We start from the raw sequence: 19566 nt of genomic DNA, 5'->3' as shown, positions 1-19566 counted from the left end.
ACACTGGGCTAAGGCCTCTACAGACCCACAGGTTGAGAAAGGCTACCTTAGCCCCATGGAGTTGGCATGCCTAGTATGAATGGTACATAAACTGAGTACAACACACAAGGCTGTGAGACTACAAACTAAATTTCTGGTTCCCAGCCGAGAATTAACAAACAAGCCAAGTGTCTATTCTGAAATGATAACAACATAAAGGAAACTTTGAAGCCAAGTCCACCAGTGCTTCATTCTTTACTTTTGATTAAACATCACACTGTTTTGGTGAATTATTCTCTCAGCCTTGTAAAAGGCCAGCGTGCTATATCAGCCACAATCTTTGCCCTTTTCAGAGGTTAGGACACTTCTTTGTGCATTTACAGTATGCACAGATAGCAGAGAAGTTCCTCTCTGGACATCCAGCTGTTGAAAGTTGCTGAATGTACAAGCAGACAAATTGAGGCACGGCTTCATGCAGTAAGGGTGGGAAAAAATTTCAACATAGGTCACATTTTAACCTAATTCACACTTCCTGAAACCTGTGACCGAAATACAGCTGCCCTTTGCAATTTGCACTTCTCCAGAATTTGAGATGTATTTCTCCAACCAAATATTGTGTTCAAAAATGCATATATCAGGGGAAAGTGTGCGTAGAAATCCATATATTTGCAAAAATAGCCCCCCCAAAAAGTTTCTGCAAAACATGCATTCAAAAACATGTGCATTAGGAACACTGTGCACTAAAATGTGTTTGTGTGCACACACCTGGCGCCCAAAAGATTGCTTCTTTCAAGCCCAATTTCAGCAGTGGGGGAGGGTAACCTTGTGGACACTAGGGAAGGTCTTTGTGAGCACAAATGTGTGAATGGGCATCATGTTCTGATCTCCAGATCTCCAGACAACATGATGCATTCCTACACAAAGACAATGAACACACATACGATGTATATATGGGAAGCTGAACCCTGGAGACATGCTCGACAATGAAGTTTTGTAGTTCCATTTGCTGCTTTTTATTGACAAATAAAAAAAGGTTCACTGTGTATCACAAAACACCTGATAGCTCATTTCATAACCTGACAAAATTATTAGGTTATAAAGACCCAGGCCATGTTACAATGCATGCCACAAATCAAAGACAGTACAATTATCAAGCTAACAGAGCTTGCAGGATTTTGTAGTTGCCTCTAGGTATATTTTGGGGTTCCTGGATTGTTGGGTGTGGTCTGCAGAAGCTTATTATTCCATGAAAGGACGATACATAGCAGATTCTTGACTGCACTCACACAGGAAGTGACATCACTGTCATGTCCTGCTAGGGGCTGCCCCCCTGCTCACTCCCACTCACCAATCTCCCTTCCATTAACCCCTTCCTATTCAATGCAGCTATTGAGGTTGCTTTTTGCCTTCCCAACCTCATTTATGAAGCCACCTCTCTCTTTTATTCTGCAAGCCTGATTTGTACCCATTTTCAACTTCAGCCTAAGCACCCACAACGCAGGGCTCCGACGCAACTTCTGGTTTCTACAGGAAGTTGCATTGGAGCACCATTGTGACCTCCCAGACCCCATCGGAGGCCCTGCTAGGCCTTCAAATACGACTTCTGGAAGAAACAGGAAGTTGTGTTGGAGATCTTGTGAGGTCTTGGAAGCACTGTCATGACGTCACGGGTGCCATTGGGCACCCGTAACCTGGGTTGCAAGTCAGTGCCCCTGGTGTGGTGGCAGTGAAGCACTTTCCTGTTTCACCCGAGGTGGCAAAGCAGGATATTGCACCCTTGATATTTTGACATTTCAAAGAAACGGAATCAAGTGAGGAATTCATAGTTTGGGAAGAAAGCCATGTAGGAAAATGACCAGTATGTCCACTCTGCTGTTTGCTTTATTATTCAGAATCATCATCATCATCATATGCTACCCATCTGGTTGTCCAAGCTACTCTGGGCAGCTTCCAAAAAATTAAAGCATCAAACACTTCTCTCTTCTTATCCATCCTCATGAAGAATTTCAATTCTTTCTTAAATTTTAATTTTAATATAGCATGTTCATATTTCATGATGGGATGCAGACAAGGTTACTATCCAACCCTTGCACTGATCAGTCCTACTTAGCTTCAGGCGATTTCCTGTATCGTGGGCCTTCAGCCTACCTTCTGGGGCCACTATTGATGGACTCAGAAAGCTCGCTCAATTTCCTGTGACCTTTCAGCTGGTCAAACTATTGCCCAACTGTTACTCCCCTCCCCTTAACAGCTCAAGATAGCTCTCAACAATTTTTTTTTAAAATCTACCTTCAAAAATTGACGTCAGCCCCCACCCTCTGCCCAGACATGCACACAGAGTTTTATGGATGGACATACATACTTGATGCAGCTTAAAAGACAGCCAGCTATTGACCGCTAGAAGACGTGGATCAAGCTGTTCAGGGGAGACGTGAACTGTGTAACCTTTTAACTCACAGGAGAGATGTAGCCTTCATCACCATCCAAACTGTCCCTGATGTTTCCATGGAAATCTTACTGCTAACCGCAAGTGTGTTACCCAGGAGAGGGAACCGGGGGGGGAGGGGAGATGACACAGCGTGGTGATGAGGGAAGAAAAAATTAATTCAATGAAGTTGGAGGTGGAAAAGGGAGAACAAATAAAAATAGACTCAGGAGCCAGTGCTTGGGAAGAGGGAGAGATAATATTTAATTAAACGGGTGAGCTGATGAAATGTTTTACGCATGCAGGCACATGCCTTGAAGGAGCTAGATGGCAGGGACAAGAGATCTCACTTACTCCAACCCCCCCTCCCTGCACGTGCTCGTTTTTATTTGTCAATGTTGGAGGGATTTTGCAGGAAGGAACAAAAAGTCACACGGCTCTCCCTTCTGAAGTGGTACAATCCAGACACGGGTTCTTCAACTAGAACACAGCTAGGAGACAAATAAGGAATTCCTGCATGAACATCTGGAAGAGGATATGCAGAGCAACTGAACACCACAGCTGAACCACAACCTCCTGACCCCCAGTTTTCATTAAAAAAAATTAAAATCAAGTGTAGAACATTTGTACTACTCTTATTTTGTGGTTGGAAACTATCCTTGCCCCTCCCTTTTAATGTTTGCTTTGTCCCCATGCCTAGAAAATATATATATATATCTGGTCCTCAAACAATTATTGTAGTGTGTCTGAAGTGGTGTGGCAGCAATTAATGTTTTTAAATCGAGCTGAGGAATCCTCATCCTTCATATGGTGGGCTATATTCCTTATGATCCCTGGCCATTGGTCAGGCTGGCTGGGGCTGAGGTACCTCAAAATACTTCATTAGTTTTATTATCTCCTGGCCACTCCTATAGATGGGTGTCTACATCCACTCTATGGCATTTATCCTACCAGAAAGTAAGGCATAGGCTCCCAAAGGAGGCAGTGGTGGCCACAAGTTTGGGTGTCTTTAAGCGATTAGACAAGTTCATGGAGGAGAGGGCTATCAATGGCTAACAGCAATGATGATCTCATAATATCATTGCTGAGCAACAACCTGCAGTGGAGTTGGAGGCCAACCAAGCAGAAGAGTCTCTGAGGTGTACTTGCCTGGAGGTAGAGTTAGCAACTGAAGTCAGGTCCAGTTCTAGGGTCAGACAAACAGCAACCCACATGCTCAGATGGTCCGGGCGTCAGGAATCCAATGATCATGGAGTCAAGGGTCAAGACAAGCCAGAAGCAGCAAGGTAGGGCCAGGAACTGCTGGCGTTTTTACCACCATCTGACTGCTGCTGAAAGCTCTGCTTAAGAAGGCTAAAGCCAGCTGGTTCTCATCAGCTCCTTCTCCTCTGAGTCCTTGAAGGTTGATCAGCTGTAGGTCAAGCTGCCTTCTCCCCCTTCAGGCTGCTGTTCAGCAGGTGAAGCTGACTCCTGTCCCATGACAAATGGCTGTGCTCAATCTCCATGGTCAGTGGTTGTAATGCTTCTGAAGACCAGTAGATGGAAACCACAGGAAGGGAGGGTGTTCTTGTATTCTGGACCTGCAGGCATCAGTTTGGTCAGTGTAAGAATGGGAGACTGAATTAGGTGGGCCACTGGGCTAATCCATCAGGCTGAAGGAGCATCTCTACTCTCATCATTCAGCCTGGACACTGAGGTCTAGCTCTGAGCGCCTTCTGGTGGTTCCCTCCCTGCAAGAAGTGAGGTTACAGGGAACCAGGCAGAGGGCCTTGTCAGTAGTGGCACCCGCCCTGTGGAACACCCTCCCATCAGATGGAAATAAACAACTATCTGACTTTCAGAAGACATCTGAAGGCAGCCCTGTTTATGGAAGTTTTTAATATTTGATGTTTTATTGTGTTGTTAATATTCTGTTGGGAGTTGCCCAAAGTGGCTGGGAAAACCCAGCTAAATGGGCCGGGTAATAAATCATCACCATCATCATCATCATCATCATCTTGCCTGATGGAGAAATCTTGCCACTATTTTGTGATATTTGGTTCAATCCTAATAAACCCAACTATGAATTTTGTTTTTTTGTTTATGGACCAACACTGGTACCTTTAAATATATATAACAGTAGCTTGAACCTGTGTTGGTTTAATCCCAGGCTCTCCAAATGCTACCAAACCGGAAGAGCTGAGAGTTCCCACCAATTTCCTACCCAGATCTGAAATGTTCTGCCATTGCTTACGACAAGGCACAATATTAGCTTGAGCACTGGGAAATGTTATCTCAAAAGCCTGTGTGGTGTGGTGGTTAGAGTGTCAGACTTGATGTTGTTGTTGTTTAGTTGTTTAGTCGTGTCCGACTCTTCGTGACCCCATGGACCAGAGCACGCCAGGCTCTGTCTTCCACTGCCTCCCGCAGTTTGGTCAAACTCATGTTCGTAGCTTCGAGAACACTATCCAACCATCTCATCCTCTGTCGTCCCCTTCTCCTTGTGCCCTCCACCTTTCCCATCATCAGGGTCTTTTCCAGGGAGTCTTCTCTTCTCATGAGGTGGCCAAAGTCTTGGAGCCTCAGCTTCAGGATCTGTCCTTCCAGTGAGCACTCAGGGCTGATTTCCTTCAGAATGGATCGGTTTGATCGTCTTGCAGTCCATGGGACTCTCAAGAGTCTCCTCCAGCACCAGAATTCAAAAGCATAAATTCTTTGGCGATCAGCCTTCTTTATGGTCCAGATTTCACTTCCATACATCACTACTGGGAAAACCATAGCTTTTACTATACGGACCTTTGTTGGCAAGGTGATGTCTCTACTTTGTCAGACTAGAATGTAGGAAACCAGAGTTCAAATTCCCACTTGGTCATGAAGCTGAGTGAGTCACAGCCTCTGAGCCTAACCTACCTCACAGGGTCATTGTGGGGATTAAATGAAGGGGGGGGGATCATGTGCAGCACCTTGAGCTCCAGGAGGAAAAGGCTGGAATATAAATGCCACAAATAGATAAATACCGAAATTTACATGTAGGGCTCAAACTGCGCACTCAAATATTTGATGAAGCAATTGCCTGTCATTGAGGATGCTTTATGTTCTTTTCCTAATCTTCCATGTCATCATCCTGTTTTTCTCAGTACTTATTATCATTAATAAGGTTTCTTTTAATGCATTAGCTGGTTGCCAGCAAAGCCACTTCCAAATGCATTCGTGGCATTCAGTTCATAAAAGGAAAGATCAGCCTTTCATCTAAGCTGTGGTATCTCACATCACTCTCCCCGCTTTCTCTGTTAGAAACAGCATCTTTCTTTCTCTTCCTCACAGTGAAAGAACATGTCTGCAATCTCCCAATGCAATCTGCAATACTGCACGGGCATCTGTGTATATATTATTCCCTACTGTAATTACTAACTGATTTAGATCTATTGATTTGTCCTAAACTGACTGTGATCATAAACATACTATGAAGCCGGTTGCCTTTAAGGAACCTTGAAATGTAGGATGGGCCCATGACACACTTTTAATTGGGGGAAGAAAGTGTGTCATCTGAGCTTAATCCATACACGTTGAAGCAGTTCATTTGTAATGGCGTTTGAACTGAGTCTCATATTCTATTATCTGTCCATGCAGATGAGATGAGTGAGAAAAGCGACAACAAAGGGTCAGAAAGTACTATCATTAGGTACTTCTGCTCTTTAGCAGGGGAGAAATTACCTCAACACTCCTCCCCCTCTTTTGGAGAAAACTCACTTTGGTCTTTCCTTTTTTTAAAAAAAATATATATTTTTATTGGTTTTTATCATAGAAAATTATAAAACATACCACACAGTTAATCCAAATGCAATCTTATTGGACTTCCATCAGCACCTCCATCTTAATCACTTCTTATGCATTTTCTAACTTAATATTGCCTTTACATCTCTTAACATATCCTCTCTCCTTCTGCATTTTTACAATATTTCTAATCTTATTCCTCACAGAACTTCTTGTAAACCTACAAGCATCGTCTGGTCATCACAAATACTTTTCAAATAATCCGTAAATTTACTCCAGTATTCGGTGAATTTCTGATCCCACCGGTTTCGGATCCTTCCTGTTAGTTTGTCAAGTTCCGCATAGTTTATTCATTTCATCCTCCATTCTTCCATCGTTGGTATATCTTCTTGCTTCCATTTTTGGGCCAATAATATTCTTGCTGCTGTTACTGCATATAGAAAAAGCTTACATTCCTTTCTGTTTATATCATTTCCAACAATACCCAAGAGAAATGCTTCTGGTTTCGTTATAAATGTATATTTCAACATTTTTTTCAGCTCGTTATATATCATCTCCCAGAAGCATTTCACCTTTTTATATTCCCACCACATGTGATAAACTGTTCCCTCTTTTTCCTTACATTTCCAACATTTATTACTAACTTTATACATTTTTGCTAGCTTCACTGGTGTAATATAAATATACCATCTATACATCATTCACTTTGGTCTTTCCTAAGATGAGGCGGTCTAGGGATCACATGGCCAGGATATGGTTACCAGATTTTTTTTTCAGTGAATCTGGGGACACTATTGTTGTTGTTTTTTTGGTTTTGGTTTTTGAAGCTGAGTAGCAACAGGGAGTCAGTAGTGGAGATGGTGAGGCAAAAGACCCTGGGCCCAAGCACACATGCATATTGTATAAAGGTGCAAAGCCCTTCTTTTGCACCCTGTGAAACATGTGCAGTTTTTAAAAAACTTGGCAACGGCTGTCTGCCTGCAACTCCTGAGCCTCCCCCAATTAGTCAAAACAAAGAGGGGAGGGGGCAGGAGATCTGTACCGCCAGATGTCCCCTTCAGCAGTGGCTGGCGGCAGCAGTGGCAGTCAGCAGCCCGGAGCCAGCCTGGTAGCGCAGTTGGTTCTGACTGGCTTCAGGAGCTGCTCGCTGCCGTGGCACCCACCATTTTTCCTCTCTGGAAGTCTCTATATGATGTGTTGCACACAAGACACATCATATGGTGACTCCCAGTGAGAAAAAAATGGCGGGCATCATGGCAGCAAGCAGCTCCCGAAGCCAACCAGAGCCAACTGCACTAGCAGCCTGGCTCCGGGCTCCTGAGGCTGCCACTGCCACATTTCCTGGGGACAGATTTGCAAATCTGGGGACATTCCGGGGATGGAATTTGTCTGGGGACAGATTTGCAAATCCAGGGACTGTCCCCGGGAACCGGGGACGTCTGGTAACCCTAGGCCAGGAGTGCCCAATGGGAAGGGGCATTCAGGACACTGGTGTCATATATCTAGAAATTAGTAAATGCCAGGGTTCCAAATAGGGCTACCGTATTTTGAAGAGCAAAGGAGGACACATTTGCCGACTCCTACTTTTAAGTATGGGTTGCTATGACGACTCTTATTTTACATACTCATGAAAAAGAGGACGTGCTCTGGAAAAAGAGGACATATGGCAACCCTCGAATGGGAATATGGATTAAAGTACCAGCTTCAGAGCTGTGCCACACAGGGAATTCCCGGGTTGGCATATGCAAACCGGCCTGGCTGGCTTAGTGTGTAGAGCAAACCTATTAACATGACAAAATATGTCGATGGGCCATCTGAGAGCATCCTTAGTTCTTGAGTGAGATGTTATCATGGTAATAGGGGGTGGAGTGTTTGAAGGGACAGGAAAAGGGAGTTTTCAAGCAAGGGTTGCTCAGAAGGAGAAGCAGGAAGAGGAGCTGAGATCCATCTTTGGAGGTGGCTGGCTGCAGATTGCTTGAGCTGTTGTGTCTTGAAATGGCCATGCTGGAAGGTGTGCTGGACCCGGGGGTAAGGTACCGTGGGCGTAAGCAGAGTCCACACGAAGAGGGCGAGGTCCGAGGTGGAGAGCCGGGCGGGGAACAGGAACGCTGGAACAGGAGGCCGAGCAGGGAACAGGAACACCGGATGGTCAGGAACAGGAGGCCGGGCAGGGAACAGGAGCACCAGATGGTCAGGAACAAGAGACCGAGCAGGGATCAGGAACACAGGAAGGTCCGAAGCCAACCACGACGTTGCTCCCGCAACCTGGGGCCGGGCTGACTGGGCTTTTATCCTCTTCTAAGGCCAGGGGTGGTCCCGGCCCCCAGGAGCCCCACCTCCTCTGACCTTAAGGCGAGCACTCCTCCTGGGAGCAACCAGTTCCCTTCGCCTCTCTGCCCTAAGCCTCTGCAGATCAGGAGAGGCCGAAGGGTTACTGGGCCCTGGAGGAGGCTCACCTGTAGCCACTGAGTCCTCAAGCCCCTCTGGGGCCAGAAGGGTTTCACCTGGGGCCAGCTCCTGGTGCTCTGCCACAGGTGCAGGCTCTTCAGCATCTAGGCCTTGCCCCAGTTCAGCCGGCCCTGGAGGCGGGGACTCCTGTGCAGGCTGGGATTCCTCCGGTTCGTCCTCTGAATCGGAATCCCAGGCCATCACAGAAGGTCTGGACTCCCTCCATGCCGACTGAAGATGTAGATAGGTGAATAAACCATATTTCTTAAAGCCACGACAGTCTTCTGCCGTGACTTCCATTCTCCAAAGGGACACATACCCTGGGTGGGCGCCTGGGACCCCATGGGCTCTTGCTACCATTTGGCAGAGAGTGTGGGAGGCGCCCAACTTTTGTAACACTACTTAGGTCAACTGGTTTCTTGGGCAAAGCAGATTTTTTTGCAGGGAGCCTCTGATTGGCACCGCCCCCCCAGCCTTCTCCACACTGTAGAGTTATTTGTTTGATCATAGAATCATAGAATTGTGGGGTTGGGAGGGACTCTCAGGGTCATCTAGTCCAAGCATGAGATTAAGAGTCTCATGCTCTACCAGCTGAGCGATCCCTTCTTTGGGATGTATGTATGTGTTAATTTGATATTTCTGGCCTTCAGTGTGGGCAGGTAAGGGAAGGTAATAACTTAACTGATAGCCACCCTGAGGCATTATTAGGTTAGAGGCACGAACTTGCTCACACACACGTATAATTTTTATTCATACAAATATTTATAGACTGCTATTTCATTAAAAAAATCTAAGCGGTTTATGACAAAAATGCATAAAATCATGCAATAAAATCATAAAAAATTACAAGCAGACATTATTAACAATTGTGAAAAAATGTACTCAAAATTGCCTGCACAATTTGGTGGAAACCACTTTTTTTTTGGGGGGGGGGGGCAATACGTCAATCTACACAGTTCCCACTTTACATAAATGATCATTTACAAAAAAATAAATGTCTTTCAAACCTGATACCCACCCCCAATTTCTATTATGATGATTTAGTTTGCAACAAATTTTGTATCAAAAGCAGATACCTTCCATCTTATAGGCCAAATTGGTCAACTTATCAATTTCAACTATTTCAGGACCCTTCAAAATTCATTCCCATATAGGTGGAGTCTTGGGGGCAGGTGAGATGTATTTCCATTGTCTGACACCCGGCTGCAACTAACAAGATTTTTCTTCCGTTCAACAACCATGTCACCCACCATCAAATTAAATATTGCCAGCATCAGAGAGAGTATGAGGTCTGCCTCAACCATTAAAGTGATCTGTTGGAAAATAAAAATCCAAAAATCTTAGGCATATCGACAACCACACCACATGTGCAAGGTGTGCGTTTGCTGCCGAGGACTTTGCAACAAATTTTGTATCAATGAGAGATGCATTCAGAATAAAAGTGAAGAAAACATTTTTGGTTCAAGAGAAACTTTCTCATTTTCAGCCCTTTGGGAGAATGCATAGTTTTGAATTCACCCTCTTCCCTTTGATTCATTTTCTCTCGCTCGTCGTGATTCATTTCCTGGCAAAATGCAGCAGCGTCGCCACGTGACCTCCATCTTTCACTGCTATATTTCAGTACTAAAAGTGAGCAGGAGCTTAAAATCTTCAGGGTTTGCTCTGCTACAGGATACGTTTGATTTCCAAGCATGATTGCATTTAATTAGTATGGCACAAAGCAGCTGAGTCCTCCCACCCACTTATCAAAGTCAGATAAGTTGTTGTAACCACAAGGTTGCTGAACAAAGAATGCAGCTTCTGAGATGAAAAAAATACCCCCCAACCCTGCCTTAGGGCTCACCAATAGTTTCATTTGCCCCATGATTTCTAGACTTGGGTCCAATAAGTTTTAAATTTGTCTTTGCTGTTTTTTCTGGGGGGAGGGAAATAGCTGTTTCTTGCTGAATCGGAACAAACATCATTCAGGTTTTCTTCGCAGGTTTGAGAAGTTAAAGCAGCGGTTTGCAAACTTTTTTCTCTGGGCCGTACTTCCGGAATAAACATTCACTCATGCCACACCAGTTTTTTTTAATAGATAAGAAATACTTTGGAAAACAAAAAGCACAGCTCCTAGCGGTGCTTGATTTGTAACATAGAACACAACTACTTTATAATATGATCATGGGACATCCAGAAAGTATAAAATGATGCAGCCACATAAGAACACATTCCCAAATTATAATTTTAAACAAGTCTCTTAAGTATGTATATGAAGTCAGTGAGAGGTGTGAGCTTCCTTTTGCCAGGTGATCTCACTTCTGTTAGGTCTAATTTGAGACAAACCAACTCTCGTCTCATCAGCACAAACATGCCTTTCTCTTTTCTGATCTTTCATATCAGTCAGAGTTGAAAATCCTTGTTCATAACAATAAGTCACGGGGAACTGTAGAAGAATAGCCAGTGCTCTTGAAGATAGGCATGAATATGGTTTCTGGTTATATATCCAAACAAATTATACTGTACTATACTGTACTGTACTATACTATACTGTACTGTACTGAACTGAAATGTTTAAATGTTTGATTGTCCTTAAATCTTCCTGCCACACTTGTCATCTTCTCCTGCAATATTAGGGTAGGATACCCCACGTGCATACAGTGCTTTACATATATATATGAGGTGCTGGAACTCACCATTAAGTTGTTGCAGCAAGTGCCACACTTTTTAACAATGAAAAAGAGGTGTCTGTGCTGAGTACCCTTGTGTACCCCCTGAAAACAAATAAAGCACTGCATGTATGCACACAAAACTCCTCTCTCACACACACTTCCACTACTAATTCATTCATTCATTCAACAAAATTTATATAGCGTTTGATTGTGGCAAAACCTATTTTAAGCAGCTTAAAAGAAATCTTAAAATGGTCTATTTATATACTTAATGTATTTGTATCCCGCCTTTCTCCCAAGTTGGTATTCAAGGCTGCTAATAATGTTTTGAAACATCAATGGTAAAATGAAGAACAATAATCCAAAGCAATAATTAAAGTCCATCACAAACCAGGGTTTTTTTTTTAAAGGGGCGACTCACAGGAACTCCATTCTGCCACCTCTCAGCTGGGCATCATTGCCATTCTAACAGAATGAGGGAGGTGTTCCTGGTGAGTTCTGGCACCTCTTTTTCTAGAAAAATAGCACCGATCACAACATGCTTTTAAAACCAGCTAAGGCTGCTGAAGAGGCCAGACACCAGCTTGGCTACAGGTAACGTTGCTGTCAACTTTTCCTTTTTCTTGCAAGGAATCCTATTTGGAATAAGGGAATTTCCCTTAAAAAAGGGAAAACATTGAGAACTATGACAGGTAGGTAGCCATGTTGGTCTGCCGTAGTTGAAACAAAATAAAAAGAATCTGAAGAAGTGTGCATGCACAAGAAAGCTCATACCAGTAACAAACTTAGAGTTTGGATTTGATATCCCGCTTTATCACTACCTGAAGGAGTCTCAAAGTGGCTAACAATCTCCTTTCCCTTCCTCCCCCGCAACAAACACTCTGTGAGGTGAGTGGGGCTGAGAGACTTCAGAGAAGTGTGACTGGCCCAAGGTCACCCAGCAGCTGCATGTGGAGGAGCGGAGACGCGAACCCGGTTCACCAGATTACGAGACTACCACTTTCAACCACTACACCACACTGGCTCCTACAGTTGGTGTAGGAGGTTAGTTGGTCTCTGGTGCCCTGGTCTAAATCACAGAGCCTAGAGCTTGCTGATCGGAAGGTCAGCAGTTCGAATCCCTGCGATGGGGTGAGCTCCTATTGCTCAGTCCCTGCTCCTGCCAACCTAGCAGTTTGAAAGCACATCAAAGTGCAAGTAGATAAATAGGTACCGCTCCGACGGGAAGGTAAACGGCATTTCCGTGTGCTGCTCTGGTTCACCAGAAGTGGCTTAGTCATGCTGGCCACATGATTCGGAAGCGAGATGAGGGCCGCAACCCCAGAGTCGTCCGCGACTGGACCTAATGGTCTGGAGTCCCTTTACCTTTAAGGTGCTACCAGCTTGGCTGTGAGTCCTTGAAGACCTACTCCCTACCCTGCAGGTCTTTTCCCACCTGGCCTGGGAAAATGGTGCCCTGACTGACTCCACCTACAAAAGCTGAGGCTGTTGAACAGACTTTCGGGTTGGGGTGTTGCTTGGGTTTTTTGTTGCTGGGTGGTGATGGTTGCTGTTGTTGCTATTTTTTGTATCTTTGTTTTAGATTTTGTTGCAATTTATGTGGAAATGGTTCAGATTGGTTTTGCATTTCGTAATATTTTATTTATTTTTTCTACTTTTGCTGTGCTGCAGTTAAGTATTCTTTTTCATGGCGTAAGCTGCCTTGATCATGGCTCGAAGAATGGAAAAGCGGCATACAAATAAAATTATGCATGCATTCCTTTTCAGTGAAGGGCAGGATGCTCGTGCCAAGGTTTGCTTCCTCTGTAAACTTGCAAAAAGTTTTTTTCAGCAACTGTGCAACTAATAATAATAACAATTTATTATTTGTACCCCGCCCATCTGGCTGGGTTTCCCCAGCCACTTTGTATGGCTTCCAACAAAGATTAAAAATACATTAAAATGTTACACATTAAAAACTTCCCTGAACAGGGCTGCCTTCAGATGTCTTCTAAATGTCAGGTAGTTTTTTATCTCTTTGACATCTGATGGGAGGACGTTCCACAGGGCAGGCACCACCACCAAGAAGGCCTTCTGCCTGGTTCCCTGTAGCTTTGCTTCTCACAGTGAGGGAATCACCAGGCCCTCAGTGCTGAATCTCAGTGTGCAGGTTGAACAATGGGTGTGGAGACGCTCCTTCGGGTATATTGGGCCAAGGCCATTTAGGGCTCTAAAGGTCAACACCAACACTTTGAACTGTGCTCAGAAATGTACTGGGAGCCAATGTAGGTCTTTCAAGACCGGTGTTATGTGGTCTCCGCGGCCGCCCCCAGTCACCAATCTAGCTGCCGCATCACATTCTTCTGCAGAATGTGCAGGGTGCCTACTGAACTGAGCTTCTCAGTTGCAGGAGAACTGGCAGGATCCCTGAACTGAAGCGCTCCTTTTAGGGAGGAAGTTATGCTGTAACATTTTGCTGTGGGTCCCTCTTGAGCAATTTAAATGCAATGGCGAATTGTAATGGAAGCTGCACTTTTAGAGCCTTGTAATACTTTGTCATAATCTGCCCAATCATAAAGAATTTAATATGATATTTCTTAGCCCTAGTGAGCTATTTCATAAGATAATGGAGGGATGAAATGATATAGCAGGTTATCTAATCTACCTAGATGTTCAGTCTATATATTCGCAATATAGTTATTTCAAGGACCTGGTAGTATGCAATGATGATGATGATGATGTATATGACACCCATCTGACTGGGTTGCCCCAGCTACCTGGGTGACTCCCAACAAAATATGGTAAAAACACAATACAACATCAAACACTAAAAACTTCCCTGAATGAATACCCACCTTTTTAGCCTAACGTCCCAGTGTGGGTTTAAACAAGTAAGGCCTTATCCACATGTACCTTTTGTCTCACTCTTTCCAGACACACGTCTACTCTCTGTGCCTGAGGGATTTTAATGGGGAGAATGTCTAGGCCACCCTCCCCTAAAAAAAACCCCTCCTCAGTCATGGAGCTTTCAAGTGTGGACCATCCCTGGAAAGAGCAGAAGATAGTGTAGATAAGCCCTGCAATACAACATTAAAAATAGTGTTAAACAGCTTACATTACATTACAGAAATAAGACAAGACCTAAAAAATATTTACATCTCAAAAACCAGAGCAATGATAGATAGAGCAGCGATCTCTCACCACCACTTTCTGGGAGCTATCCAAACAGGAACCAGAATCACCACAAAACAATGTATCTCACGAGGCCTGATCCTTGCATGTTCCATGTACAGTGGTATCTCGGATTAAGAACTTAATTTGTTCTGGAGATCCGTTCTTAACCTGAAACTGTTCTTAACCTGAAGCACCACTTTAGCTAATGGGGCCTCCTGCTGCTGCCGCGCCGCCAGAGCACGGTTTCTGTTATCATCCTGAAGCAAAGTTCTTAACCCGAGGTACTATTTCTGGGTTAGCGGAGTCTGTAACCGGATGCATCTGTAACCTGAAGTGTCTGTAACCCGAGGTACCACTGTACTGCAATAGTTTCTGCTGTATAGTGGAGGGTGGAACAAGGAAGTTAGCCTCACCTTTGCATTCCCTATATACCCTTTAATGTAAAGTGGGGCTTAAATTAGTAATTGACTGTTGGGGATTGAATCCAAACATATGATATGTCCACCATAAAAACCAGGAGGAATAATGGATCTTACATAAGTCTGCCTTGGACTTCAATAACCTGACGTGTGGAGTCATAGAATCATAGAATCAGAGAGTTGGAAGAGACCACAAGGGCCATCGAGTCCAACCCCCTGCCAAGCAGGAAACACCATCAGAGCACTCCTGACATATGGTTGTCAAGCCTCTGCTTAAAGACCTCCAAAGAAGGAGACTCCACCACACTCCTTGGCAGCAAATTCCAATGTCGAACAGCTCTTACTGTCAGGAAGTTCTTCCCAATGTTTAGGTGGAATCTTCTTTCTTGTAGTTTGGAACCATTGCTCCATGTCCGCTTCTCTGGAACAGCAGAAAACAACCTTTCTCCCTCCTCTATGTGACATCCTTTTATATAGTTGAACATGGCTATCATATCACCCCTTAACCTCCTCTTCTCCAGGCTAAACATGCCCAGCTCCCTTAGCCGTTCCTCATAAGGCATCGTTTCCAGGCCTTTGACCATTTTGGTTGCCCTCCTCTGGACACGTTCCAGTTTGTCAGTGTCCTTCTTGAACTGTGGTGCCCAGAACTGGACACAGTACTCCAGGTGAGGTCTGACCAGAGCAGAATACAGTGGCACTATTACTTCCCTTGATCTAGATGCTATACTCCTATTGATGCAGCCCAGAATTGCATTGGCTTTTTTAGCTGCCGCGTCACACGGTTGGCTCATGTCAAGTTTGTGGTCAACCAAGACTCCTAGATCCTTTTCACATGTACTGCTCTCAAGCAGTACTCATACAAGACCTTAATAAGAGCCTGCTGGATCAGTCCCAAAGTGCATCTAACTGAGCATCTGCAGCATCCTATGTTATTCATCACAGGAATCTTGCTCTAAGAACCTAAGAAGAGCCCTGCAGATGGTTCCTGTCAAAGGCCCATCTACTCCAACATCCTTTTCTCACAGTAGCCAACCAGAAGTCCACAGGAAGCCTGTTAGCAGACTCTGTGTACAACCACACTCTTCCTCACCAACAGTTCCCAGCAAATGAAGGCAAAGGATCTCCAACAGTGGGAGAACATAGCCATATTTTAGGGAGCACTCATCCACTCCTTGATTACACAGAGACGATCCACAAGTCCGGTTAGTATATGATCTGGAGTCGTATCTGTGTTGTTCAGATGGGTACAGATACCAGATCAAGGGAGGCATTGCATACGTTCATGCATCCTACTGTTGTTCCCCTCTTCTCGGTACTCTTTACTTGTCAGGCATGGGAACACTGTCAACGACAAATTGGCTGAGAACAGCAGGTGGTCAGATACACTCCTGCTTATTAAACCTGCAGATGCACTTCGGTTGTTTGACAAAGTGTCAGGGCTCATTGCACTGTCGCTCCTCCAGTAAAGATCTTAAGGCTTGTAAAAACTTCACAGCTGCCTCGTGAAAGTTGCAGGTACACCTTGGATCCTGGAATTAAGCTGTGCAATGCTCCTCATCTTTCTCCCGCCTCTCCTCTTAATCACTTTCCTTTCTTAAAATAATAACTTGCAGGGCTGTGCTGGAGGTACAGCTTCTTCTTCTTCTTCTTCTTCTTCTTCTTCTTCTTCTTCTTCTTCTTCTTCTTCTTCTTCTTCTTCTTCTTCTTCATGCCCACCTCACTGGCAGCATGGCCAGTTCAACAATTGCTGCAGCCCACACAGCGAGTTCTTTTCGTTGAATTTCCGAACTCATCTTTTTCAAAGGGGCAATTAAAGCACACCGCCAAGGTCTGACAACTGGCGTCCAGCATCTGCTCTGCCTCTACAGCCAGACACAGCTGTCTGCTGTTCTATGAGAAATGCCGGAGCGTATAACCTGAGGAATACCAATGAACTCCTTCCTTTTGGAACAAACAGAGATGGGAAATACATTCCTTCTTCTCCCCAAAGTAGTTTAAGGCAGCGTTGTAAGCCGAGTCAGGCCATTGTTCCACCCAGCTTGGGCACAGAGGTGTCTTTCCCAGCCCACAATATCTTCTAATGGTTAGATGAACATCAGGGTCCTGCCACTATGATTCCAGTCCATCTAGACAAGGGATGGGGACACTTCCTCGGTTATTGTGCTTGGATGCATCATTAGTGGTCTTCTGCCAAACAATGCAAATAAAATATGGATGCTCTCTGGACCTTTGGGGGGAAAGGATTGCCTGGCTGTAATTGCATTGTTGATCTCAAACTCTACTGATCAGGCTTTGGTTACTCTGCTGTAATGGTGATTTTGTTAACAACATGGTTTTAATTTTGTGGTGTTGATTTCCAGCTCATGGTTAGGTAGGGGACTTTTTAAATGTGGGTTCAAATGTTTTAATAAATAATTGTGGGGTATTCAAAGGGCAGTCAAACCAATGATTCATTGTTTGCTAGATAGGTACATGATAGGAACAGAAGCTCAGAGACTTTTCCTGTAAGTTTGCTAGAGAGAACTCTGTGAGAGACACTCTCACTCTTCCCTGACAGGGGGAGGGCATACAGTGGTACCTCGGGTTAAGTACTTAATTCGTTCCGGAGGTCCGTTCTTAACCTGAAACTGTTCCTAACCTGAAGCACCGCTTTAACTAATGGGGCCTCCCTCTGCTGCTGCGGCACCAGAGCACAATTTCTGTTCTCATCCTGAAGCAAAGTTCTTAAGCTGAGGTACTATTTCTGGGTTAGCGGAGTCTGTAACCTGAAGCATATGTAACCTGAAGCATATGTTATTATTTCGGTCACAGACATTTCATAAAGAATACTATTAGCAAATCAGTCTCTTAAGCTTAAGCCAAAAAATAGTATTCTTTATGAAATTGCATATCAATATACATATCAAGGCTTTGAGATTAGACCACTGAAGAAGCCTGGAAAGCTACCTTGGGAGTGTGCTACCTGCAAGCCCCAGTAAAAGGGCCCCAACGGGGGCCAACAGCGGCCTTACTTGGACAGCCAGGGTGAAACAGGTGCAAAACGCCGGCACCCTGTCTGCAACTTCATTAAGATCCATCTACAACCTCACTAGCTTCTCTCAGTATTGTGAACAACAACCAAACTTACCCTTTGTGAGTATCTTCATGAACTTACCTAAAAAGATAAAGAAAACAAAAGACTGAGTTAAGCATTTGAAAAATCCATTGAACTCAGACATTATAAGTTCATCTTAAGTTGGGTAGCTCATAAGTCTCTGTGGCTTTACACAAGGTTTTGTATTTTTCTCAGAAGATTGATAAAGAATGTATAATTATATTGGTAATTATTGTATGTATATTAGTCACCAACGTGTTGCATGAGTCGTACTACTCCTCTCAACGATAGGCAAATTGGGTAGAAAAGATAGTGTGGTCTCAGAAACCTGGGAGTATAATTAAAACTCCATCCTTCCCTCTCGGCTGCTCATCATATTTGACCAGCATTTAGCTGGTGTATGCCTGCACAGGAGAAATGGGGAATAAATTCAATCCTGCTTGCATTTTAATAAAAAACTACCTAATTCACACTTTTCAACCCAATATGCCGACCGAAGCACAGCTATCCTCTGAAACTCACACTTCTCAAAATGTGGCATTGCTGTTCTCCCAACCAAATGCACATGTCACAGCAAAGTGTGTCTACAAATGCACATATTAATGTAAATAACATGGAAACTATGCATTATATGCAGGAAAATTGCTTCCAAAAACATGTATATTAGTCATAGCCACATGCAAGAATATGTGTATCAGGGTAAATTTACAGTATAATGCTGATGGGTTTTCAGGAGGATTATATTTCCAATTGCTTTGGAAACGTGGACAACTGAATTTAAGACTTGAAAGATAAGAAACAGAGATACAGAAATTGACAGACACACATGCAAACAGATATGGGTAATTTCTGGCCAGGAAGTTGGGTATGCAGTCATTGTATTGATGAGGGGAGTGGAAGAGTAAAAACAAGGTTTAGGAGAACTATTACTCAGATAATGATTTCAGTTAATGATTTCCTTTTCTCTGGGATAATTTTGACAATATTGCCTGACTCATGCAAGGATCTCTCTTTGATTCCCCTTGTGATGGGAAAATAAATGTCATCACATCCCCACCTTCAGAAGAGGAGCCCCACCATTATTCAGCTGTCACACTAATGATCCATGGTATAAAGGTTCCCCGTGTCTTGATGTGACCTCCTCTAATGAAAAGAACCAAAAATAAAGGGAAGTTGAACTGATTTTTTTTAAAAAAAGAAGAAGCAGAAGCAGTATCTTTGGATATGTATTTTATTTATATAAACACTCATATACCATCAACACATATAAAATATTGAAGCAGTGTACCATGCAACATAACTCATCGTAATTGCAAAAGAAAATAACCATTAGAATGACTGGCGAACAAGAAAGTCTATATAGCTGCAAAGGACTGTTGACATAAAAATATATTCAAGAGATGCCTGGAAGTTGAAAGCAAGGATGCCTGCCAAATCTCTGCTGGAAGAATCTTCCACAACATGCAATATGGCCGACTTCTAACTGAAGCCAGTTGAGACTCTGTAACTTCAGGGAAAGTGAGAACAAATTTCAGTGATAGAGCTGGGATATAAATATGAGGAGGTATTGTGGGATGAGCTGTTCTTATAAGAAAGTAAAGATAAAGGACCCTTAGATGGTTAAGTCCAGTCAAAGGCGAC

General features: G+C 43.8%; 1 long non-coding RNA gene across 1 annotated transcript; it reads left to right on the top strand.

Annotated features, from left to right (window-relative positions):
- Positions 1 to 3532: 3532 nt before the first annotated feature.
- Positions 3533 to 10058, top strand: LOC310827246. Its single transcript, XR_014556253.1, has 2 exons — positions 3533 to 3690; positions 9760 to 10058. It is a non-coding gene; the product is annotated as an uncharacterized lncRNA (long non-coding RNA).
- Positions 10059 to 19566: the final 9508 nt, after the last annotated feature.

This window comes from Podarcis gaigeae (assembly GCF_964106915.1).
Source record: "Podarcis gaigeae genome assembly, chromosome: 11".
In the NCBI taxonomy this organism is placed as follows: domain Eukaryota; kingdom Metazoa; phylum Chordata; class Lepidosauria; order Squamata; family Lacertidae; genus Podarcis; species Podarcis gaigeae.
This window is presented reverse-complemented; position numbering and strand designations above follow the sequence as displayed.